Below are 26,154 nucleotides of genomic sequence, written 5' to 3' on the forward strand. Positions count from 1 at the left end.
GAGCTCAGTTAAAGCAGGTTTGGGAGGGTATGGTCTCTGGCTTGGTTGGTTTGCATATGAAAGACAGCCCTGGGTGAGTTGTTCACCATCTCTGCGAATTAGCTAGCCTTATGAGGAGCAGTCTCTCCAGGGTCAGCAAGGCCCCAGACGTCACATCAAAACATCAGAAGCACATGGTTAACACAATACTCTAACATTCATCTGTCATAGGACTCCTCTCCCAACTCACCTAGTTTGGTCCTGCTACAAGGGAAGGCATGTTGTTTTCTTTCAGGCCCCTGTTTATACATGTTTACCTTGAGTGGATGGGGGCAGGGTGGGTGCTAAGTGGTGTATTGTGAGGGAGCAGTTTATTGATTCATAGTCTCATCCAGCTATTTAAATACTTACTAACCAAGTATAAGTGTGCCAAGCAAAATTGCTTCCTAAGAGAGAAAAGTTAGCTGTACAATAGGGACGTTTCAGTTGTAGTAACAACAGGTAGCAGGGAGGCCATCAGACTGACTGTAGGTCATGGCCAGGAGAGGGAGGAGAAGGAGAAGGACAGGAGACTGGCAATAAACCAAGAAGTCTCAATGTTAGGGGAAGAGTAGCCACAAAGAAAAATAGTCTGCCGCAAAAGGGAAGAGGCTCATCATGGACAAACTATTTCACAATGCGTTTGGAACCAGCCCTATTTATTTATTTTACCTTTCTGAAAGTATCTGGTTTTCTAAGCAAAGAAAAATAAAACAGGGAGTGCGATGTATCTGACCCATGCTCCTAATTACAGTACTTTTACATTTCTAGAGCTTAGAAAAAGGAAGAACTTAATTAAAAACCTGTTTTGAGTTTTGAACCTTTGGAGAAAAAGTACTCTAGAAATCAAACAAATGAATTTTAAAATTCTACCCCTGTAAATTTGAAGGGGAGTCCCCACCCTTCAAATCATTTCCACGATAGCCCAGTGCCTCCCTCTTTTCTTTCCATTCTGTCATTGCTTCCATGGGCTTGACAATGAAACGTCTGAGTTACACCAGGAGTGAAGGTAAGGAGGGGACGGTGAAGGGCGAAGGAGTTAAGTTACTTCTATAGGTTATGAAAAGTGTGGAATCCAAACTTGAATGCTTCATTATCCAAACAGTTAGTTACACTATTCTTTTTTTTAATTGAAGAACAATTGACATAAAATATTGTGTTAGTTTTAGGTATATGGCATAATGATTTGATCTTTATATACATTATGGTCACTGCAAGAAGTCTAGTTATCATTTGTCACCATAAAGAGTTATTACAATATTATTAACTGCATTCCCTGTGCTGTACCTTACATCCCATGTCTTACTTACTTTATAACTGAAAGACTGTACCTCGTAATCTCCTTCACCTACCTTGTCTCCCAATCTACTCCATCCTTTATATGTAGATAAGTGAAATTGAATGGTTTTTGTTTTTCTGTCTATTTCACTTATGTAATTAATAGTCGTTAGGTCCAACCATGCTGTTGTAAATGGCAATATTTCTTTCTTTTTCATGGCTGAGTAATATTCCATTTTATATATATCACATCTTCTTTTTTTTTTTTTTAATTTTTTTTTTTCAACGTTTTTTTATTTATTTTTGGGACAGAGAGAGACAGAGCATGAACGGGGGAGGGGCAGAGAGAGAGGGAGACACAGAATTGGAAACAGGCTCCAGGCTCCGAGCCATCGGCCCAGAGCCTGACGCGGGGCTCGAACTCACGGACCGTGAGATCGTGACCTGGCTGAAGTCGGACGCTTAACCGACTGCGCCACCCAGGCGCCCCTATATATATCACATCTTCTTTATGCATTTACCTACCAATGGACACTTGGGTTGCTTCCATATCATGGCTATTGCAAATAATGCTGCAGTGAATATAGGGGTTCATTTGTCTTTTCAAATAAGTGTTTTGGTTTTCTTCGGATTAATACCTAAAAGTGGAATTGCTAGATTGTATGGTAGTTCTATTTTTAATTTTTTGAGGAACCTCCATACTGTTTTCCTTAGTGACCACACCAATTCACATTCCCACTGACAGTGTAAGAGCATTCTTTTTTCTCCACATCCTCATCCACATCCACTTGTTATTTTGGTTCCACTAAGTCTTAATAGCAGGATACAATTCTACATTAAGCCCACTGGTCTTAATATGGGAACATATGGTGTTAGCCTAGGCTTGAGGAAGAAAAAAATAGAAAAGATCTGACATAATTCTAGCAGTGGTGACGTAAGAATTTTGAAATTAAAAAACATGTTGTGTTAGAGGTTATGTTTCCCAAGAAGAAGACTCTGAGACTAAATTTCCTTGCAGGAAGTTTATTGGAGAGTACCCTAGGGACCTGTGGGGAAATGAGGAATGTAGGATTGGGCAGAAGGAAAAGTTGGGCTATGACACAGTCACAACAAGGGCTCAGATTAACTCATGGGCATATTTAGTGCTGGGATGTACTTGCAGAGTTGTCTAAAACTGGAGAGTGCGGCCAGGCCTTTATACCCTCACAGTGATCGTTTGATGCAGGCTGCACACAGGAAAGGTGTGTGATCACAGGAAAGGCAGCTCACCTTAGCAGAGGGAAATCTCTGTGTTGGAGGTCGGTGAGTGGGATTCAGCTAAGAGCTAAATCGATACAACCAGCAGCTGGGGGGGTCATGGTCTGAATGTTTGTGTGTCCCCAAAATGCATTTATTAAATCATAATGCCTAATATGATGTTAGTAGGAGATGGGGGGGTCTTTGAGAAGTGATTAGGTCAGGACAGTGAAGCCCTCATGAACGGGATGAGTGTTTTATAAAAGAGACTCCAGAGAGATTCCTTCCTTTTCTCCCATGTGAAAATACAATTAGAAGTCTGCAACCCAGAAAAGGGGCCTCACGCGACCATGACGGCTCCCTGATCTTGAACTTACAGTCTACAGAACTGTGAGAAATAAATTTCACTTGTTTATAAGTCACTCAGTCTGTGATATTTTATTATGACATCCCAAACAGACTAAGACATAGGTGAAGAGTGTGTCTGATCTAAAGAAGTTGGGGGTGATCTCTGTGGCTCACCATAGTATCTACTGTAGCAGATGGAACAGTGTTTTCTTTCAGATTACCATAATCACTGAACCAATGCAATGCAAAAGAATGAATTTATTTATCAAATAAAATACGTAGTACCTTCACTGAATCAGGGTTGGGGCAGAACATGTGACCATGTTGTCTTCACTAAAAGGATTGGAGTAGGCTTCCAGCGGCAGTACAACATGATCACTCACTCATTCATCCCTTCATCAAATATTGATTGAGTACCTCTACCATGACATGAAGATGGACCAGAAAACAGATGAGACACCCAAAGCATAATGTTAACTTCACCTCTTCCCATCCTCACCATCTGGTTCCCCAGATGGGTTACAGGACAAACCCAAAGTTCACTGGGAATTTGAGAAGTGGTCTGAATTTCTAATATACTTAGTAGATATTCAAATATTTTGATGATGGTGGTCATAATGCATATCAGCAAAGAGAAAGTGAAAACTTGAACAGTAATTAGTGACTGTGCAAAAGTGGATGTTAGGCTTAACTCTAAATTGTGACCGTGATGCTTATTTGTACCAACTAAATTTTGTGCACCCAATCATATTTCTTGCTACATATCTTTTCCTTTTTTATCCAAAGTTGATAGTACCTTATCTTGCTATCTCCAAGTGCCGCTTGGCACTTGGAGTGCCGCTCACTTCCTCTGGCACATCAACCTTCTTGCTAATAATTACCACCCAGTAGTCCATCCTTTATTGCTTTCCTACAAACTCATGGCCTCTGTCTTTACTCCTTCCTCTATCTTTACCTCATCCTAGGGTGTTGCTCCAGGTCACTGGGTGGGGCAGACATTGAATCAGGTGGAGTTATAGTATCAAGGCTGAGTACAAAGGAGTGTGGTCAGGGAAGGAAGTATCTGGAGGGAAGTGGTATACACTGAACAGTATATCGAAAGTTTTGGCGCTCTCCTGAAATCTCTACACTCTACATCAGGATCATAAGAATCTCACTGCTCTCAAAGGGCACTCCCCCACACTTTGGCAAATATACCACAGAAAGAGTAACCCTCACTCCACCACACTTCGGCAACTATGCCACAGAATGAAGGTAGGAAATAATTACTTGTGATCTAATTCCTTAGACCTGCAGCCTCTCTTGGACTGACTCATTCTGTTCACGCCACATGCTTCTTTCCGTTCACACCACAAATGATATGCCAGGGCTGGAGATGGAAGAAGCTAGTCAGTCAATAAAGGGAAATATTGGGTGTTCACAGCAGGCAGGTAGTTTGTGGTAAGGTACGTATTTACATGACTGTGAAATGCAAGAATGGTAGTGACCAATAATGTGATGTTGATGTGTAAGGTGAGGGCCAAGGGTCAAAGAACCACTGCTCCCTTGGGGTCAGCTCGTGTTTGGGAAAGAATGGTAGCCAGTGAGGTTAAGGCTGGATATAATTATGGAAGCCACACCAAGTGTTAAAATGGCAATTTACTTAGGGCTACAGTTTTAGAACTGTCATCAGCTTATGACCTTCTAGTTCTCCTTCCACCTTCTTATTTTCCAATTTGCTAAATTATAGAATATTCAAGTTCATCAGGGTTTCCTGAAGGAGAAATTCACCATTTTCCAATCTGTGTGATTTTAAGTATATATTAGTATCTTAGCATAACAATTTCTGAAAAGCTCAAGTCACGAAACACAATTTCCACATAGTTCTCAAATGTCTGTTTTTAAGCACAATGTTTTCAATTTCCGGTAAGAAATAGACATTTTAAGAATAAACTTAAAAGGACTTTGTCGCTAGATGACTAATGAGTCAATGAGGAAAGCTGTGATAACCATCGAGCAGGATCTTAAAAGATATGCATTTGGAATAGGCCATATATCAGTTACAGTTATTAGTCACCAAAAACAACAGATCCCAAACCACAGCAAAGGCTGTTGTGTTTGTGGAGCTAATATTAATTTCTCACGCACTTCTAAGAATTCTTGACCGCGATTCTGTAAAGGACACATCCCTTAAACAGATACTAAGAAATCCATCAAGATAAAAGATTTCATTTTTTTCTCCCTCTAGAGAGATCAAGCCTCTAAGGTCGGAGAGAAGTGGCCATAGTTGTAGGAAAGAGAAAAAATTTTAAGTGAATGGGAAATCTAAGGAAAAAGTCACTTCTCTAAGCAACTATCTTTTCCATCTGTTATTTCTCTGCTCTGCGCTTAAGAGACTATTATGAGGTTTCATTTATTTAAGGCATCTCGTCTTTTATCATCTGTCATAGTAAAATGATTGTCCATAAGAGGAGAAAGGTATGGAGTACTGTTCATCACAAAGAGGACTGTCAAAGGATCTGCCTCTTTAGACGTGAAGATTTAGATTTTAAAATAAAGGCATCCAGAAAAAAGTGACTCTTAGGATTCCAAATGCAATACATCTCTTCAAAATTGACCCAACGTGTTGAAGAAAATTAACTAACGGACGTAGGAGCACCTGCACTTTCCAGCGTCCATTTATTGTACAACTGGTCTAATTCATACTAATGGAAGGAGCGGGGACAGTGTGGCCCTACCATTAGGAAAGCTGAAACAGTTCCGACTTCTCCATTAAGTTTAGCACGTCCCCCTGGGAATGTGACTGTCTTATTTTCCCATTCCCATCACTTTCCCACTCCATTAACATGTGAAATTGAGTTAATTTTAACTTTCTATCTCCTCACAAATACATAGCAAAGATAAAATGAAGTGAGGAATGGAAAGCACTCTGAGATGTAAAAACGCACACTGATTTTGGCCTGGACCCAGAAACTCCTCTGAACAAGCGCTCTACAAACACACACACACACACACACACACACACACACACACACATGTCCCTGATGCTGAAACACTTCAGCCTCAATGGCTAAGAAAGGGAGAGAGCTGTGCAATCCTCCAACACACAGTTAATCTAATTGGTAGACTTGGCTCTGTGAGTTTATGGTCAAGGGTGTGCAGACTGAAATGTCTCCACATTTATTTTCCCAGCCCAGAAGAGCCAAGAATGGAATCTCCTCATCTGTAGGTGCCGTCCGACAGCACAGGCATACGTGGTTCGAATGTACTTCTGTCATGGGCACAGGAGGCCATCTGACTTCTCCAAGTCTCAATTTCCTCCACACAAAATAAGGGGATGAAGGAAATGACTGTAAAGGTTCTTTTCAACTCCGACATTTTGGGTTTTGAAAATTGAAGGAAAAGGAGGGCAGAACTGACTAGCTCACGTCCTGGGCGCCAGGCCAGACATTCTACCTCCCCATTGTCTCCTCATAATGAAAATAACTTTGGTTCAGTTAAGGCCAACACAGCCTACATCTCCCACTGGTTTGTAAATCAGCCATTAGACTCAACTCAAAAGCGGCTGATTCTATTTCTGTCTGGCTTTCAGTGCCAAAGCTCAACCCCCAGTTTGTTTGGTTTTAATAAATTTATTCTGTTGTTGCGGACATTGTGTAAAATGGAAAAAACAAGTCTAGACTGGTTTGAGTTCAGGAAGTTTGGGCAGGGTCTCTTTATTAAAAATAAACATCCTGGGGCGCCTGGGTGGCGCAGTCGGTTAAGCGTCCGACTTCAGCCAGGTCACGATCTCGCGGTCCGTGAGTTCGAGCCCCGCGTCAGGCTCTGGGCTGATGGCTCGGAGCCTGGAGCTTGTTTCCGATTCTGTGTCTCCCTCTCTCTCTGCCCCTCCCCCGTTCATGCTCTGTCTCTCTCTGTCCCAAAAATAAAAAACGTTGAAAAAAAAAAAAAAAAAAAAAAAAAATAAACATCCTCCCTCTTTCTTCCTTTTCACTCTTTTCTCACAAATCTGCTCCCCAAAGCCCTCAGAATCTGGGGCTCCACTATCTGATTATTGCCCCAGATCCTTGAAGAAGATTTCAACCCCTTCATGAATAATATCACCAACAATACAAGGAATTCTTTTTTTTTAGCGTTTATTTACTTTTGAGACAGAGAGAGACAGAGCGTGAATAGGGGAGGGGCAGAGAGGGAGGGAGACACAGAATCTGAAACAGGCTCCAGGCTTTGAGCTGTCAGCACAGAGTCCGACCCGGGGCTGGAACTCACCGCCTGCGAGATCACGACCTGAGCCGAAGTCGGACACTTAACCGACTGAGCCACCCAAGCACCCCAATACAAGGAATTCTTAACAGAAGCTAACAATAATACAATTTGGACACGATAAAAGATGAATTATCTGAACCCTGGTAGGATCTTGTATCTTCCGTTTATAAAAGTTAGCACATGAATCCCAGTGAGGGAGACCCATTTTTATCTGCATCTTGCAGTCTATTTTTTGGCACTCACTGCCCTTCTAGCTTTAATTAAGGATGGTGGTCTTCATCACTTCCTGTTCCAACAGGGCACTCAATTCTGTAACGCGAGCCAGGATTGAGATTGCTTTCAGTTCTCTCTTTTCCACCTTTTAGAGATTTTCCTTTCCTCTTGAATCTGCCTCTTCCTTTTCTCCTCAGGAGATTATGTGAAGTGCTATTAAAATATAGGGGTTTGTGATCAGTGAAGTTCACAAGGGACTTGCCAAAGAAACCACACTAATAATTATTTCTAGTTCTTCATTTGAAACAAATATCTGGAAGAGCCTGGTGGAAGGCAATGTATCATGACAGTTAGGCACATGGGCTCTGGGGTCAGACAGTCTGATTCTACAACTTATTAACTGTGTGAACTTCTCCAAGTTTCTTAATTCCTCTGTGTCTCCTACAGCGTAAAATGGGAATAATAACAGCACTAACCTTGTAGGTTTATTGTGAAGATCAGATGAAATGGCACAAATTAAGGACTTGGAACATCACTTGGCAACAGAATGAGCATCAATTACTATCCCTGAGGAATATCCCAAAGGGGGCAGACACACACTTCACAAGCTTTCTTTGTTTTTCCTTTTCTCTTCTAGTTTGTACTAAGGTACCAACTATTTCTACACAGAATATCTGCTGTGCCTTCCCTAGTTGGAAGCCTGTCATTAGCCACCAAGGGCCCTACTCAGATGGGTCTCTCTAGAGGTCCCCTTGGGCCTCTGGGCAACCTGAGTGCATGATACTGGCCTTAACCAATACAGCATTGATCACATCTTATTGCCACTATTAATTTACTAACTTTCCTTTAAAAGCATATAGCATACACAGAAAATTGAAACATAGTTTAGAGATCTCTGGGATACATCCAAAAACCTGTTTTCTACATTTCTTTCCACCACCATGTCTATGGTAATCTGAAAATGTACGAGCGTAGAACAGTGACAAGTCAGAAAGAGAATCCACAGAATTTGTCTTTTTAGTTTAGAAAACTAGCTTGGTTGCCTCCAAGAATAAATTTGTTGGAACCTCTAGATTTTCTCCTCTTAAAAACTTCAAAACCATATATATATATGTATATATATATACATATATATGTGTGTGTATATATATACGTATAAATATGTGTATATATATACATATATGTGTGTATATATATACACATATTTATACGTATATATATACACACACATATATATGTGTGTGTATATATATATATATATATATACACACACACCCCACACACAAGAAGACCATACAAACTAGCCCCTGCTGAACAAATTAACTTTTTGGAATTTATCTATTTACCTAAAAAGCTTTTGGAAAATTATACATATAAATTAGACATTTTACTGATGGAAAATTAAATCAGGGACGTGGGAAGAAGTGTTGAAGTATGATATAAGAAAACTCTTTTTTTTTTTTTTTTTTTTTTTAGTGAATGGTGTGTGGCACCTGGGTGGCTCATTCAGTTAAGCGTCAGACTCTTGATTTTGTCTCAGGTCATTATCTCACAGTCCGTGGGTTTGAGCCCTGTGTCAGGCTCCACACTGTCAGCACAGAGCCTGCTTGGGATTTTCTCTCTCCTCCTTTCTCTCTCTGCCCCTCTCCTGCTTGTGTGCACACTTTTTGTCTTTCAAAATGAATAAACTTTAAAAAAAAGTTTGTGAATAAGAAAGAAAAAAAGAACAGTGAGGGCAAAAACGAACAAACAAAAAAGATGAAAACCAAAAACCAATAAAGAACCTGGAGGTTTTCCCATGTGAAATGAGGCGACATAAAATGTGGGCCTCCTCCTTTCCAATAGCCACCTAGCTATTAGCTACCTACCGATCTATCTATCTATCTATTTCTCTCTCTTTCTCTGGTTCCCATGTGCAATGGCTCTAAGAATGGCCACAGAAGCTCCAGGAGATAGGTAACATAAACTGTGCAACCAATTCAGATTAACCAACTCAACAGATATTCAAAGGGAGCCTGGAGTGATGGAAACCAAATCTGAGTTTTAGTCTCAACTCCAGCATTCACTGGTTCCATCTTTGAGCAGGTTAACCTTTTTAAACCCGAAATGGGTGTAACATACATACCTGGAAAGGTTTTTATGAAAATTAGAAATAATGTAGGTGAAATATCTAGAATATAATTGGTACTTGATATATAATAGATATTATTATTCTTATCATTACTATTATTTTAAAAAATCTCTACACCCAATGTGGGGCTCAAAACCATGACTGCGAGATCAAAAGTCATATGCTCTATCCATTGAGCCAACCAGTAGCCCTTATTATCATTATTATTACAAAGTACATAAAGCAATATAAGTAAAACATGGTTATTACTCTCAGAAGGGTTTAAAAGGACTAAACTCAGAAAAAAATTCAGAAAAACTTCTTGAAAATATTGGAGAAAAGAGAGAAAAATGCTTAAAGATGTTAAAGGCTGCAAAATTTACCTCCTAAAACAAACATACTACAATGACTGGGCATTTTTATTAGGAAATAGATTTTGCTCAGTTAGTCTCAGGCCAAATAAATACTGTATCAGTGGTGACACATGACATGGGAATTGAGCTGGTCCAAAAGAAACAAGCAGGATTTAAGTAGACAGAGAGGAAAGCATTCTAAAATAGGGGAGTGGTGTGGGGCAAAGGGACACAGGTGTCTGAGATAATCCTGAGCCTTTAAACACTTACTTCCCAGAGCCAGTGGAAGAAACTTCTGACAACCCTACTTTATTCAGAGCTACATTCGGGGCCTTTTTTAATATTCTTGTATCCTAGGCTCAGAGACCTGCAGCTAATCTCTTAACTTCTTGGTACATTTTCCATGTACAGCCTGGAACTCTACCTTAGGACCCAACATTTAACGTTGTTCCTCTGGTGCTACCTCTTGCTCCCCTTTCCTTGATAGTAATTTGAACTTGGCCCTTACATAGTGTCTTTTTCTGGTCCCTCCAGATGATTACTCAGCCTGATCCCATGAGGCTATTACAGCCCAAATTAATGCCGAGTACTTGGTCCCTAGAGAGGGAATGGAAAAAGACATGGAAAATACAAGATATTTGTAAATTAATTTGACTGAGGGAGAGCATTTGGGAAGACGAGTGGTTAAAAACGTTGGCAAAATCTTTTGCAAATTGTAGAGTTCTTTCCACACTGCCTCTCTCGTAAAACACTTTGTGTTTGCCAAATTATATTAGCTGAGCAGGCCCATGGTCCACCAAAGGCTAAGTGACAGACTGAAACTTTGGGTCTGATGTTATGTCAGGTCACTGAACTAGGCAGCCAAAGTCAGCATCTCCAGAGTGGGAAGGGCTTTCTCTTGTCTTCTTAAAGGGGAGTATTTATGGCCATATTCATGTTTTTTACAACAAACCCAATTGTAAGCCATCATTTAAAAAGTGATTTAGCAATATTTTTAGTGTGACTTGGTCAAATAACAAATATGTATCGATCGCCTACTCTGAGCAAATCATCCCAATAAACTTGTGTGTTTAAACTCTCTCTCTATAACTCTATTTTGTTGATATTGTGCAATACATTTATTGTTTGGTTTTATTATTATAACTCATGAAGGAGTTAGGAAATAGTAAGCAAAAAAAAAAAAAGACTCATCTCCTTCCTCCATCCCTGAGTACAAAGCAGCTCATTTCATGGAGGAAGACAGGTGGGAACCCATTTAGGGAAAGGTATATTTTCATTTACTTTGAAAAATACACGTGTTTTATTTGAATGGGCTCTTGACTCCCAAATTTGCATTTCCGGCTCAGATCAGACACTGAACACCAACCACATGCTCTACATCTCTATCTAGATATCACAAAAACATCTCAATTCATTCTCATTTCTCCCTAAAACTGTGAACTGCTCCAGATCAGCAACAATTGTATAATCTAGAAACAAAGGCAGCGTCTTTGACGCACGCCTTTGCCTCTACATTTATTGGTTCAACATTACCTTCTAAGTAACTTCTATGTCCCTCCTCCTTTCCCTCTTTCCAACGGCATCTTATATTAAGCTACCATCACCCAGCACTGAGTTTCTACAATGGTCTTCCAAATAGATCTTCCTGAATTAATTCTTGACCCTTCTCAATCTATTCTCTATACGGCAGCCAGACTCATGTTTTTAAAACAGTATTTTATTATGTCTTCCTTCTCCTTCTTAAACTCCTTCAGTGGTTTTCAATTAGTTTTAAGATTTAAAAGTGTTAGGGGCGCCTGGGTGGCTCAGTCGGTTAAGCGTCCGACTTCGGCTCAGGTCATGATCTCTCGGTTTGTGAGTTCACTCTCGGTTTGTGAGTTCGAGCCCCACGTCAGGCTCTGTGCTGACAGCTCAGAGCCTGGAGCCTGCCTCAGATTCTGTGTCTCCCCATCTCCCTGTCTCTCGGCCCCTCCTCTGCTCATACTCTGTCTCTGTCTCTCAATAATATGTAAACATTAAAAAAATTTTTTTTAAATGTTAGACCTTTGGCATTTTCACATGGTCCTGCCTAATTCCCAAGACTTATGTCTTTTTTTTCCAGTTTCATTGAGGCGTGACAGACAAATAAAATTTGTATTTATTTAGGCTGTACAATGTGTTTTTAATGTGTGCAAAATAATGACTTAAATATGCATTGTGAAATGATTACCATAGTCAATTAACTCATCCATCCCCTAACATAGCTACATTTGGGTGTGCGTGTGTGCAAGGAGAACACCTAAGATCTTATGCCTTCGGATGCACAAAGCCTCATTCCACCTTACAATGTATATAGTTACTGTAGTTCAGTTTTTCTCTTCCTATTTTTACTGCCCCTTTTATTTATTTATTCTTCAAATTGCAGACCAAACATTCTTATTCAAGAAATTTTTCCTAACCTCTTAAATCAACCTCTAGATCCATTGTCATGTAGTTTCTTAACTTGAAATACTTTTCCTTCATAACATTTATTGAAGTTTATAATTATGCATTTTTTGTGATTCTCTCATTCAATAAGACTGTGTGTTCCACAGGATGGAGATATATCCATCTTGCTCATTCGCATAGCACCACACTGTGATAAACAAGTGTTGGGAGTAGACGGGGGTGGGCTGGTCCAAGGGAACATTCAAATATAAGTAAGTGAGGGTGCCTGGGGGGGCTCAATAGGTTAAGGGTCCCACTCTTGATTTCGGCTCAGGTCATGGTCTTCACAGGTTGAGCCCTGCGTTGGGCTCTGCGTGGACAGTGCAGAGCCTGCTTGGGATTATCTGTCTCCCTCTCTCTCTGCCCCTCTCCTGCTTATGCTCTATCTCTCTCTTACAAAATAAACATTAAAAAAATTTTTCAACAGAATTTTTAAAAAATGAGCAAATGAGCTTCACATCTTGCAGTACAGGTACAGGCCCTCCAAGCAAGTCCTATAATCTTTCCATTTCTTCTTAGCATTTACCCCTATCTTATATAAAATTATTTACTTATTTTTATTAGTTTATTATTTGTCTCCTCTGCTGCTAGTACCTACACATAGTATTAGCTTGACAAATGGATGGTTTGAACAATGAATTAAAGTGAATGTTACATTAAAACAAAAAATTTTAACGAATCAATTTGAAAGAAATAACTCATGCCACAAAAATGAATTTGTGCCCCAGGGAAGAAGGAAATTATGTCTATAATTACAAATCAGTATAAATGTGTGAGGGTGGTCAGTGTCTCAGAATAACATGTATGACTGGAAAGTGGAAATGAATATCTGGAAAGGTAGCTCTGGAGAGAGCACTGGGCATAGGAAGTGGCTGTGGGAATTTGCAACCACGTGGATGGAACTGGAGGGTATTACGCTAAGTGAGTAAGTCAGTCAGAGAGAGATAGCAGATGATTTCACTCATATGTGGAATCTGAGAAGCTGAACAGATGAACACAGGGGAAGTGAAGGAAACATAAGATAAAAACAGAGAAGGAGGCAAACCATAAGAGACTCGTAAATACAGAGAACAAAATGAGGGTTCATTGTGGAGGGTGGTTACATGGGTGACGGGCATTAAGGAGGGCACTTTTCGGGATGAGCACTGGGTGTCATATGTAAGAGATGAACCACTAGATTCTACTCCTGAAGCCAAGACTACACTGTATGTTAACTAACTTGAGAATAGAAAATAATAATAAATAAAATAAAGGAAGTGGCTGTGAGATACGTGGTTACATTATTACAGACGTTGAATGCATCTCTGTAAACCTCTGTTGTTGCTGTTGCCATTTTAATAAGGGGTAAAACTAACAACCAGTAGACAAAGGAAGGATGTGATTAATTAATCTTTGGTTGTATTCACCCCATTTCACCACCTCAGTGAAGAATGAGCCTCTAATACCTGTTCTGCCTTTTTTATATATTCTAAGCAGCCTAAATGTTGAAACCCCACTATGGCAGACCTATGAGCTAGGTGAGAGTGTTGGGGCCATTTTTCTAGGCTTGATTGAGCCTTGAGGCTTTTCAGAGGCTAGAAACATGAGCAGCACAGACTGACCATGGTGACTCATGCCAATACCTCATTCTTTCCATTGAGAAGTTGTGAAAACAAATCAGCAAAGCTTCCTGGCTCTAGAATCTGAAGTAGGAAGTGCAGTGTCTATGCCCTGGCACAGACTGGACCTGGCTAACTCCTGATGAGGCTCTACTGCCTTGAAATGCAGGACTGCCTACATTTCTGCTACTGTGACATTTGAGTGACTAACTGAACCATTTTACATTTTTTTTTTAATGTATTTATTTTGAGAGAGAGAGACAGACAGAGCAGAGGAGGGGCACATAGAGGGAGAGTGCCAATCTCAAGCAGGCCATCGGCAAAGAGCTTATCGTGGGACTCAATCTCATGAACCATGAGATCGTGACGTGAGCCGAAGTCAAAAGTTGGATGCTTAGCCAACTGAGCCACCCAGGCACCCCTGTATTCTGGGTTTGTTTGTTTGTTTGTTTTGAAAAGTATATCAGGGACATCTTTGTACTGAGAGTAGACAGCATCTAGGACTGTGTGTAGCACACAGTTAATATGCAACAAATACTGTTGAATAAATGAGTCAATAAATGACCAGAAAGAAATTCATGCAGTAGCATAGAGGGATTACGTGGATGCTTGTTGGTATCTGGGTTTATATCCAAAAAATGTCTCCCATGAGAAATCAAAAAGTTAGGTCTACTCTGAAAATGGGTTTGAACTCTAAATGTATACTACCTTTGTATCTAAGAACTCTCAAGTTGATGAATTAGCACAAAATTCTGCCCCCTTGGGCAACTGCATAGAAACTAAAACAATTCTGGAAAGATAATCTAATGACTTGGCTGATTAGGATTCCTACAAAGAGTACCCCAAACAAGGTAAACTCATTATTCAAAGAGACAAAATATATGAGGGAACTCATCAACAGACATAAGAATCAAGAAGAGGGGCGCCTGGGTGGCTCAGTCGCTTAAGCGGCCCACTTCGGCTCAGGTCATGATCTTGCTGTTGGTGAGTTTGAGCCCCACGTCAGGCTCTGTGCTGACAGCTCTGAGCCTGGAACCTGCTTCAGATTCTGTGTCTCCCTCTCTCTCTGCCCCTCCTCTGCTTGCACTCTGTCTCTTTCTCTCTCTCAAAAATAAATAAACATTAAAAAATTCACTAAAAAAGAAGAAGACATTAGTGAATAGGGGGAAATATTTTAGTAAGCTACTTAGAATTCAGTAAAATATTTTAGCAAACTACTCAGAATTTGGTATGAAAGAGTATTAAGACACATGGAGGATAAATTGAGCATGTCCAACACCAGTTAGTAAAAGTTGAAGAAAGAGGCGTGAACGAAAGTGAGACAGAGGCAGTATGTGAAGAAATAACGTCTTTGAAAATGCCTGAATTGAAGAAAAGCATGAATTCATCACATGGCCGAAGCGCAGTCCTGAGCCATGTAAATAGAAACATAAACACAGATACCCATGTCATAGTGAAACACAGACCACCAAAGAATTAAAAGAAAAATCTTAAAATCACTGATGAGAAAAGGCAACTGTTAGACTGACCTCAGATTTTGCAACAGTATCGGAAGAAGCCAGAAGGTAATGGAAAAGCATTTGAAAGTACTAGGAAAGCAAATTTCAAACTAAAATTTTTATTTCTAGGTAAACTATCACTTCAGAGGAAGGACAAAATACACAAATATATTTTTGGATGAATACTGTAATTTGTTGGTAATGTATTTACTTCAGAAAGTTGTACAAAGAGAGGTGAAATTGAATGCAAGGAGATTGGAAAACAAATGTGTAAGTCAAAACACATTATCTAAAACATTAATGGTGACTGTGACTAATCATGGGAATAACTTAATTGGCATTAAACCTTTTAATCATCAAGCAAACAAAAATAATTTCATAAGGCCAACATTAGAAAATCTATTATTGTAACCCATCATATTGAGAGATTAATGAGAAGATAATGTGTGATATTGCAACACATGAAAAAACAACCTTATATGTATAATTTAAGACCCCTCTTGGTTTTAAAAATAATAACTCTTAGCAGACTAAGATTTGAAGAGAACATTTTCTCCAGATAAAGGATATTCATTTTTTAAAAATCTATAAATATATCACATCATAATCAGGGGGAACGTGAGAAGCATTTCCTTGCAAGTTAAAAACAAAGAAAAGATACCTACTATCTACCTTATTCCTACCAATGCAATAAAACAAACAAAAAATCTAAAATATATTTTTGAAAAGAATATACAAAAACAGCATTGTCAATATTTACTGTTTATATTTGCCTACATAGAAATTGAAGGAAGCTATAGACAAATTTTTAGATTAATATGGGAGTTAATTAATATGATAATCAATATGATTACCGTGGTATAAAAAGAAGGTTTTTTTTCTGGAGTCTGCTTTGGATTCTGTGTCTTCCTCTCTCTCTGCTCCTCCCCTGCTCATGCTCTGTCTCTTTCTCTCTCAAAAATAAACATTTTAAAAAATTAAATAAAAATAAAATAAAGGATATTTTTAAAATCCTCAGTGTTCCTAAATACACCAGTAGAAATTATATTTAAGTGTACCTTTTAAATGCCATTCACAAGAACACTGAAAGTCATAATAAATCAAACAAAAGATGTTCAAGATCTTTACGGGAAAAAATGTAAAATTTGTATTAACAATATAAAATCAACTGAAGAACTTTTAAAACATGTCATGGCCATGGATGGACAGATTCAATTTTCTAAAGATGTCATTTCTCCTCAAATTTCTCAATCATTTTAAATAAAATTCCAAGAAAAATCCCAAAAAGATTTCAAATAAAATTTGACAAGGCTAATCAAGAGTATATGAGAAGCCAAAAAGCCAAGCATAGCCAAAATAATTTTAAGAAAAGGAGAAAACTTAGTCTTCCAGACAACAGAATTATTAGAAGTCTTGGGAAATTGTAAGATTTGTTATGGCACAAGTAAAACAGGTATATAACAATACAGAAACCAGAAACAGTTCCTCTTTGAAGGCAGCTTGAGAACATTGCAAATCAATAAGGAAAGGATGTACAATTACATAAAAGAAGCCAGGACAAAAATATTTCCAGATGAATTAAAGATTTAAATGTGAAACATAAAAAGTGAAATTTTTAAGAGATTATCTTTATGACATCTCAAAATTTACAACTGGAATTTTTATTGGGATTGCACTGACTTTATAGATTAAGTGCAGGAAAACTGATATCTTTATAGCGGAAAATCACGCTATCCATGGGCATGGAAGTTATTTCCATCTATTCAGATTATCTTCCATCACTCTTGCTAGAGTGTTGGCATTTTTTTTCATAGAGAGTCTATGTAGTCTTGATTATATTAATTTAAAGATACCTAGCAGTTCTTGCTGGTATTATGAAATGTATTCCATTTTCATTATATTTTTCAGTTATTTCTGATGTAAAGAAATGGAATTGTCTTTGTCAATTGATCTGTGATAGGCAAGTTTGCTAACCTCTCATGGATTCTAATAGTTTGTTGAATGGATGATTATTTTTTATGTGTTTTGGGTAACATTGTTTCCAAAAAAAATAAAGTTCTTTATCTTTCTCTCCCCATCTAGTCCTTGTTTTACTTCTTTTCTCTCTGTATAACACAGGTCAGGCCTTCCGGTTCTGTGACAAACAATAGTGATAACAGTAAACATACTTTTCTTATCCCTAGTTTTAAAGGAAGTGCGTTTTTACTTTCTCCATTAAGAAGAATGTTTCGTGGGGGCACCTGGGTGGCTCAGTTGGTTAAGCGTCCAACTTCGGCTCAGGTCATGATCTCATAGTTTGTGAGCTGGAGCCCCGCATCAGGCTTTGTGCTGACAACTTGGAACCTGGAGCCTGCTTCAGTTTTTGTGTCTCCCTCTCTCTCTGCCCCTCCACTGCTTGAGCTCTGTCTCTATCTCTCTCTCTAAAATAAATAAACATGAAAGAAAAAAAAGCTATGAACCATTAAAAAAAAAAAAAAGAAGAAGAATGTTTGCTGTGAGTTTTTGGCATATAACTACCAATTTAACGAATTTCCAATATATCCCTAATTTGGTAAGATATATGTAATTATATGTAAATTACATCATGTTTATATTTATAAATACATAAATACAAAATCAGTATAAAAATATATATAAAATCAAAAGCTATACATCACCAGCTGCTTTTTCTGCATCAGTTGAGATAATTACACACTTCTTGTCTTTGGATCTGTTACTATGGTGAATAACATTGATTTATGTTCTAATGTTAAAAATGCTTGCATTCCTGGTACAAACCTACTTGATCAGTATGTAGACTTTTTAATATTTTTTAAGACTATGTTAACTAATATTTTATTTTAGATTCTAGTATACACATTCATAAACTAGACCTACAATTTTGTTTTCTTCTGCCGTTTTTAATTTGGTTTTATAATGAAGAACTCACGAGTCTCATAAAACAAACTATATATCTTTAACATTCTTAAAATTTGGCGGAACAACTTGTATAAGATAGAAATTATTTCTCAAAGGATGTGTATGTCTGAACTAAAAAGCCATCTGGGCAGGGGGTATTTTGGAGGGGAGATATTTGGTTGCCATTTTCATTTCTTAGATGTTTAATAGTCTGTTCAAATTTTCTATTTCTTCTCGTGCCAGTTTTGGGTTTTCTACTTTTGTGTTTGCAGAGACATTTCTCTTATTTATCTTTCAAACAATAAGCTTGGATAAATACCTCCTATATTACATTTTGCTCTATATTTTATCGATTTCTTATTGTATAACTTATTGTTTTGTTCCTTCTTCTCTTGGGTTTTTCTCTTGCTCTTTTTCTCATTTTCCAACTCAAACTGCATGCTTAGCTCACTTGTTTTCAGCCTCTTTTTTTTTTTTTTCTGATTAATGCCTGTAAAGCTATGCATTTCCCTCTCGACACCAATTTGATTGGCTCTCACAAAACTTGATATATAGTGTTATTATTCAGATCTAAGCATTTCTTTATTTCCTTGAATCCTTTATTTCATTTTTTTCCTGAAGATTATTTGATAATATATTTTCAATTTCCAAACGTTTGACTTTTTTTAGCTATCATTTTGATATTAAATTCTAATTTTACTGGATTATAATCAGAAAATGTAGTCTATATAATGTTGGTACTTTGGAACTATTGAAGCTTCCTTTGTGTCATGAAGTATAATATTTTTCAGAATAGGATAGAAAAACAAGTATTCTTTGGTGAGCAGTTTCTGAGTTTCAAAGAAAGGTGTATGTGTTAAATATCCAGTTTTAGAATTTGTTTATCCCTGAAATTCTGTAACTTATTGCTTGATCTTGTCCTAGGTTGCCAGGCTGAGTGTGCATGCAGTGAAATGTTAGGCTCGCTCATGTTCATGATGGTTATGTTTTTCTGTTCTACTGGTGTTTTTTTTTTTTTTCCAGTATAGAACATACTCCAGTGTCCTTTATGATATTTTTTCTCAACTTCTATTTTGTCATACATTAAGAGTGATACCCCACTTTCTCCTGGTTCAGATTTGCTTGAAATAATTTTTCCATTCTTTTATTTAAAATCTCTCTGTATCTTTTGTCTTAAATGTCTCCCGTAAGGACTACATAATATTAGACTTCTTTTTAAAAATCTAGTTCAATAGTCTGTATTTTAGTTGGTGAGCTTGACTCATTTACATTAACTAAAATTACCATTATATTAGGATTAGTTCCTACAGTATAATTTTTTATACAACTGGTAAAAGATTTTCTCTCAGTATTTATAATTATTTGTTTATATATCTTCCTACCCCTCTAATTGCTTGAGAAAAGATATGAATTTTAATTCATACAGTATCTAGATAGAGTAGGCAGTTTATAAGCATTTGTAGAATAAATGAGCAAATGAATGAATTATCATTATTGTGCTTAAAAACTGCTCTGTCACTATGTTAACTTGTTTTATGTATTATAATTATTTTATGTATTATAATTATAACATGCTTTCTACTTGCCAGGCCATGTGCCATGTGTTACATTACAATACAGACAGGAGTTGAACATAATCTTCACTCTTTAAATACCCATAATCTAATATACTGTAATTTAGTACAAATGGTATATGCACAAACATATAAACATGCACACATAGAATCGTTCTAATCAGGTAAAGCCCAAGGCATGTAAGCCCATGGTATTGGTATCGTTTAGACAAGTCAGTGGAGAGTTCTAAGCCTTCATTTTCCCATAAGAACTTTATAAAGATAAATTAAGGGCACCTGGGTGGCTGAGTTGAGCGTCTGACTCTTGCTTTCAGCTCAGGTCATTATCCCAGGGTTGTGGGATCAAGCTCCATGTCAGGCCCTATGATGAGTATTGAGCCTGCTTGAGATTCTTTCTCTCTTTCTGCTCCTCTCCCCTACTCTCTCTCTCTCTTTCTCTCAAATAAATAAGAATTTTTAAAAATAATAAATAAATAAAATTATATTCCTTATGTGAAGATAATATTTCAGGCTATATTTTGCATTTTGTAGGCATATGTGAATTTTATCATAGATTTGTTCAGTTGTTTGTCTGCCTTTTACTCCTGGTCCTCTTTAAAGAATAATAAGAACTGTCTCTTTATTATGCATGTATTTTTTTTTTCAATTTTGGTACACACTGTTAGTGAATTTTTAAACATAATTTAAGGCCTATGTTTCCACAAACCATATATTAAGGCCTTAAAACATAGCTTAAATAATAGGCTCCATGCCTTGACCTGCATAAATTTATTTCGAGAGTCACTGACATGTTTCAGTATCTTTTCCTTTCTTGTTCTTTTCTTTCGGGACAATTAAAATGCCTTAGGGCTCTTCAACTGCTCTGTGTTTGAATAATTAATCTTACACCATATGGAAACCATTCCTACAAGAAAGCCTTGCGAAATCTACTCACGACAGCCTACGTTGTTGCTTTCGTTTAGGGCAACAGAGAAATTCGCCAGCAAGAAGAGCAGTGAGTTTGCTTTTTTTATGTGTCTTTGAGCCTCCGCAGGAAAAATGCAGCCAGATAAACTGTGCGTGACCCTGGAAAGGGTGAGTCCAGGTATGAAGCACAATATGAAGACCGAATGTGGCGGCTGAGAAAACCAAGTCAAAGTTGCCAGACTTGCTAAGGTCAAAGGCCTCCAGCTGTTCCGGGAACATTTTTACTTTTGTGCCATTGTCCATTAGATTTATTGCTGGCACAAAAATATTAAGTATGTTACAAACTGCTTTTCTGGAGAGTCCACAATATAGAGAATAGCCAATCTCTGTATCAAAGTTTCTTCTCGTTTCCAAGAATCTTTGGCTTCAAAACACAAATCCCCACAAATCCTCCAGCTCTGGTTGCTGACCTTGTAAGAAAGTTCATATGTTACAGTCATCTGAAAATGGGAAGAAAGTGCTGAGATTCATTCCAATAAATACAGCACAGCTTCTGGGAAGAGGGAAAATGGTTCAACTATTCAATAAATGTTAAGTGAATATAAAAATTTTGCAAATTGAGGTAGATGAGAAGCTTTTGGATTGCCCTACCCTATTTTTAGAATTAACTTTCTGTATATTAATTATAAATTAGCCAATCACCTTTTTCCTTTTCAAATTAAAAATTGGGCTTTGTTTCAAGCTATTTGGCATATATAGGGTTACTATGAGAAGATATCAGAGATATTTAACTCAATATGTGAACTCAGCAAGAGAATCCTAGGGTTACTATGAGAAGATACCAGAGATATTTAACTCAATATGTGAATTCAGCAAGAGAATCCTTTCTTCTTTCAGAAAGAAAGATTTCAATCTCCCTGGAAATGATAATTTCCTAGCTAACGAGCTAGACTCTGGCAGATAAATGTGCCTGGAGACCAGTGATTTTACCATCAACAGCTGGGGAGAAGGTAAGTAGCAAGATAGAGAACAAAAATGCCTGTAAACTCAAAACAGAAGAAGATATGTAGTGGTAAAGAAATAAAAGAGTATTAAGGGAGTGTTTAATGGGAAAAAAAATAACCCACTTGGAGGCTAACTTAAGTAATATGTCATGAAGTCAGTAGTTTTTGAGATAAGCTTCAAAAAATGACCAAGGTTGTTATAGACAGAGGCAGAAAAACAGAAAAAGAGAGTAAACAATAAAAGGAGCAAAGGTTGAGGGACGTCTTAGGAACAAGTTGCTCATTTTGGCTAGAGTGTTGGTTATATGCAGGGAAATAGTGAAAGAAAAGAATGGAAAAGACAACCAGGAGTAGAGGTTTAATGACTTCTACATTTAATGACTAACCACTATATTACAGGCACTGTGTATTTTATAAGGATTATCTCAATAAATCTTTACAACAATTTATGTAACAATTGTTATCCGTCAAATGCTACAGTGAGAAAACGACTTATCCACAGTCACATAGTTAGTTTGAAATAACAACAGTAGTTACTTTCGTGGTATATTAACTATATGACAGCACTATGCCTGCGACATGTGCTCATGCATTATTTAATTTAATCCTCATTACAACTGCACAGGCTACTTTGCATTATCACTGCCATTTTTTTTTTTTTTAAGATAAAGAAAATGAGAATCAGGGAAATGACAGAGATCACAAAGTGACAGACCAGAACTCACGTTCTGTCCCATTGACTCCAAAGCCTGTGCTCTTTTCCACTGTTTTCTGTCACCAGAGAACCGGGGACACATGTGAAAGGGCTATTGGCTTAATTCAAGCAGTGGGCAGCTACTGTTGTATGTTTTAAAGATGAATCAGATCCAGAGGCTAACCTCAAAGACCTCAAAGTCTGGAGGAGGAGCAAGACAAATGAGTATTCATGCCAAACCCTCATCATTACTAATCCACATTCCAGCCCATATCCATTTCACCTGCCCTTCTATTGCTCTTGCAAAACATAACACAAAACTACATTACATCTTGTTTTCTTCAGTTTATCTTCCTTTCCTTTGGATCCCATTCTTACACCCATTCATTTATCTCCTACCAAAAAACCAGAGGAAGAACTCCCTTTCATTCCCTCAACAGAATAAAAGTCACTTTCCAAATTCTATAGGGACAGGAAATAAATAATCTAAGATTATGAGGAAGACAGGAAACACAGAGAATGATCAACTGGAAGGAACAGAGTCTGGGTGAGGCCACCAGGATTCAGATAAGCCCTGGTTATGGGACTGCTTAAGTGAACGCCGGCAGGCAGGGCTGAATTAGGTCTCCATGGGTCATCCTGACACACATTTCACAGCGTTATTTTCCAAAATGGCTCTATTGGGGAGAATTCGGATGTGGAAACCATCTCTTATTATACAACCTGTTTGCTTTGTAGCTTGGTCAGCAGAGACATGTTCTGCACCCTATGCTCCCTAATATTAACCTGGAAATTTTTTCCTTTGTGTCCTGTCTAAAGATCCTTTTTCTGAATTTCGTCCTGTTTCCAGGATTGGCAATGACCAGATGAGGAAACAAAGGAGAGAAATTGCAGAATTACACATCTCCTCCATGAGGTTTTTCCCTCACTGACCAAACACTGGCTGAAAAAAATCGTTTGTTTTTTTTTTTGTCCCAAAGATTGCAAAGCATATCCACATCTCATGCAAATGTATGAAGATATTTGCCCTGGGAAACAACAGCTGCCTGGGCCCTACTGGCAGGCAGTGATTTGAATGGAACATTTGTAAGACATCTTGCTAACGGCTTTCAGGCCTAAGTGTTGCCATCCAAACACCAGTCAGTCCTGGAAGCACCACTCCCAAAACAGCATTAAGAACAGAGTGTTCCCTCAAACACTGGATTAGAGAATAATTTTCTATCTTGTTGATCCACTTCAAGGATGAAATAATCTAGCAGCACAAACTTGTACAAGTCTATTCCAACTAGTGCTTGAAAAGAAAATTGAGTTCTCGGATCAAAAGTCACGTAGGCATTACATGGCAGCGTAAGAATTAAACTGAGCTCTGCCAGCTCCCAGTTTGGTTCCCACTGGAGGACACCTTGCTGATTCAGTCGCTTCCACTTTTTCCATTCTCTCCTCTGCTTTGGCCGTCTATTCCTCCTCTACTGGGGAAAATCGTAAGTAACACTAAACCAATGAAGTTAACCCGATCTTATTGAAATCATATTTATTGAATGTGTGTATCCCATAGCATTACATGCCAGCCATTACTCAAGGAGCTCTAAATTTATTGTTTTTTTTTTTAATATTTATTGTCTTATTTAATCCGTCTAACAGTCCTTTGGGGCAGGTTTTATAATGCTTATATGTGGCACTGAGGAACGCGAGGCTCAGGAATTTAAATAACTTGTCGAATGTCACACAAAGAGTAAACAGCAGAGCCAGAATTTAAATCCAGGCCTTTTTTTGTTTTGTTTTGTTTTGTTTTTAGTTTTACTGAGGTATAATTAACAAATAAAAATTGTATACATTTGAGATGAATGTGATGGTTCGATATGCAAACTGTGAAATGATTACCACAATCAAGTTAATTAACATATCCATCACCTCCCATAGTTATCTTTTTTTTTTTTAGTGCAGTGAGAGCACTTAAGATCTACTCTCTTAGCAGATTTCAAGTATACAGTACAGTATTGTTAACTATATTTACCATGCTGCACATTAGATCTGTAAAACTTACTTATCTTGGGGGCGCCTGGGTGGCTCAGTCGGTTGAGTGTCTGATTTCAGCTTAGGTCACGATCTCACGGTCTGTGAGTTCGAGCCCCGCGTCAGGCTCTGGGCTGACAGCTCAGAGCCTGGAGCCTGCTTCAGATTCTGTGTCTCCCTCTCTCTCTGCTCCTCCCCCGTTCATGCTCTGTCTCTCTCTGTCTCAAAAATAAATAAACGTTAAAAAAAAACTTACTTATCTTGTAACTAAAATTTGTACACTTTGACCAACATCTTCCCATTTCCTACCCCTGGTCCTTGGCAACTACTGATTCCATCCTCTGTTTCTGTAATTTTGACTTTTTTAGGTTCCATATGTAAGACAGATCATACAGGATTTGTTTCTCTGTGTCCGGCTTATTTCACTTCATATAACATCCTCCAGGTTCATTAACGTTGTCACAAACGGTCTTATGGCTGAATAATGCTCCATTGTGTGTATACAATATTTTCTTTCTCCATTTACCTGTCAACAGACACTTAGGTTGTTTCCATAGACTTTCTTATCCCAAAAAGCACATCCCTCAGCCAGAAGAGCTATTTACTTCTTACAGGGCCTTTCTTTAGAGTCCAATCTATTTAATGTGATGGTTGTTTGTCTGAGGGAATACCAAAAGTATGGAGGGAATACCAAAATGGAATGAAGATGAGAAATGTTCACGTCCCCAACTTGTTGTTTGTTTTTTCCGAGAGAGCAATGCAAGAGCAGGTGAAAATGTGCTGCAGTGCAAAGGAATTTGCTAGACTTGTTCCATGCAGCTAGCTACTAGATTTTCCTTAAGTTTCCTAGTCAATCTGTTTCCTAAAGTTAAAACCACTTTAAGAATGATTTAAATTCTCATTTAAGTGAAGTACCTTTGGATTATACAAGATCCATCCAGATATCTGTCTCTAATTGGAGGATTTCAAAAAGCGTATTTTCATTTCTCATGTCACCTTTAAAAGTTGCCAACTAATTTTGAGGGGTGCGTGGATGGCTCAGTCGGTTCAGCATCCGACTCTTGATTTTGTCTCAGGTCATGATCTTCCAGTCCAAGAGTTCCAGCACCACGTCAGAATTTATATAGATATTTTATATAGATATTTTCCCATAACTAAAGAAGAGTATTCTTTAGTGGACAGACTATTTGCAGATATTCCCAGGAGTGACAACAAAGGGATTAGAGAGACAGTGATATGACTGGCAGTGTTTTCAGACTATATAGGAATCTTGTGAAATTGGCAGGGTGGTATAACCTGGGCAACAGAAGCCACAAGCAAAACAAGATCTTGTATTCCACCTGCCCTCAGGAGGATAAGAGAAGCATGACCCTGCCCTCCAGAGACAGAAGTAGTCTCATGGTTTAGTCATTCTTTCATCCATCCAACCAGTCATCCGACCATCAATCCATTTAACAAATGTACTGAGCATCTTCTATGTGCCAACTCTAAACTGGAAATATAATGGAGAAAAATACAGAGATGGACCTGTATATCTGTATATCAGAGATATATCAGAGGTATATCAGAGATAGCCTCATGAATCAAGGGTGACATTAGGTCCCAAATTTAAGTAGTGGTTCCTCTTCTTTAAAAATTTGTTTGGGCGGCCAACTGGCCCTAGAAAAGTCTAAGTGGTATGCTTTCTCGTTGGACAAAGTT

The 26,154-nt window shown here is 38.0% G+C and overlaps 1 protein-coding gene across 1 annotated transcript in view; it reads right to left on the minus strand.

The window, feature by feature from the left end:
* PDE6H (phosphodiesterase 6H) overlaps nt 1-26,154 on the minus strand; it is a 182,384-nt gene that overhangs the window by 71,376 nt on the left and 84,854 nt on the right. The window lies entirely within an intron of this gene.

The sequence above is a fragment of the Neofelis nebulosa genome, chromosome 8 (assembly GCF_028018385.1).
Source record: "Neofelis nebulosa isolate mNeoNeb1 chromosome 8, mNeoNeb1.pri, whole genome shotgun sequence".
Lineage (NCBI taxonomy): Eukaryota > Metazoa > Chordata > Mammalia > Carnivora > Felidae > Neofelis > Neofelis nebulosa.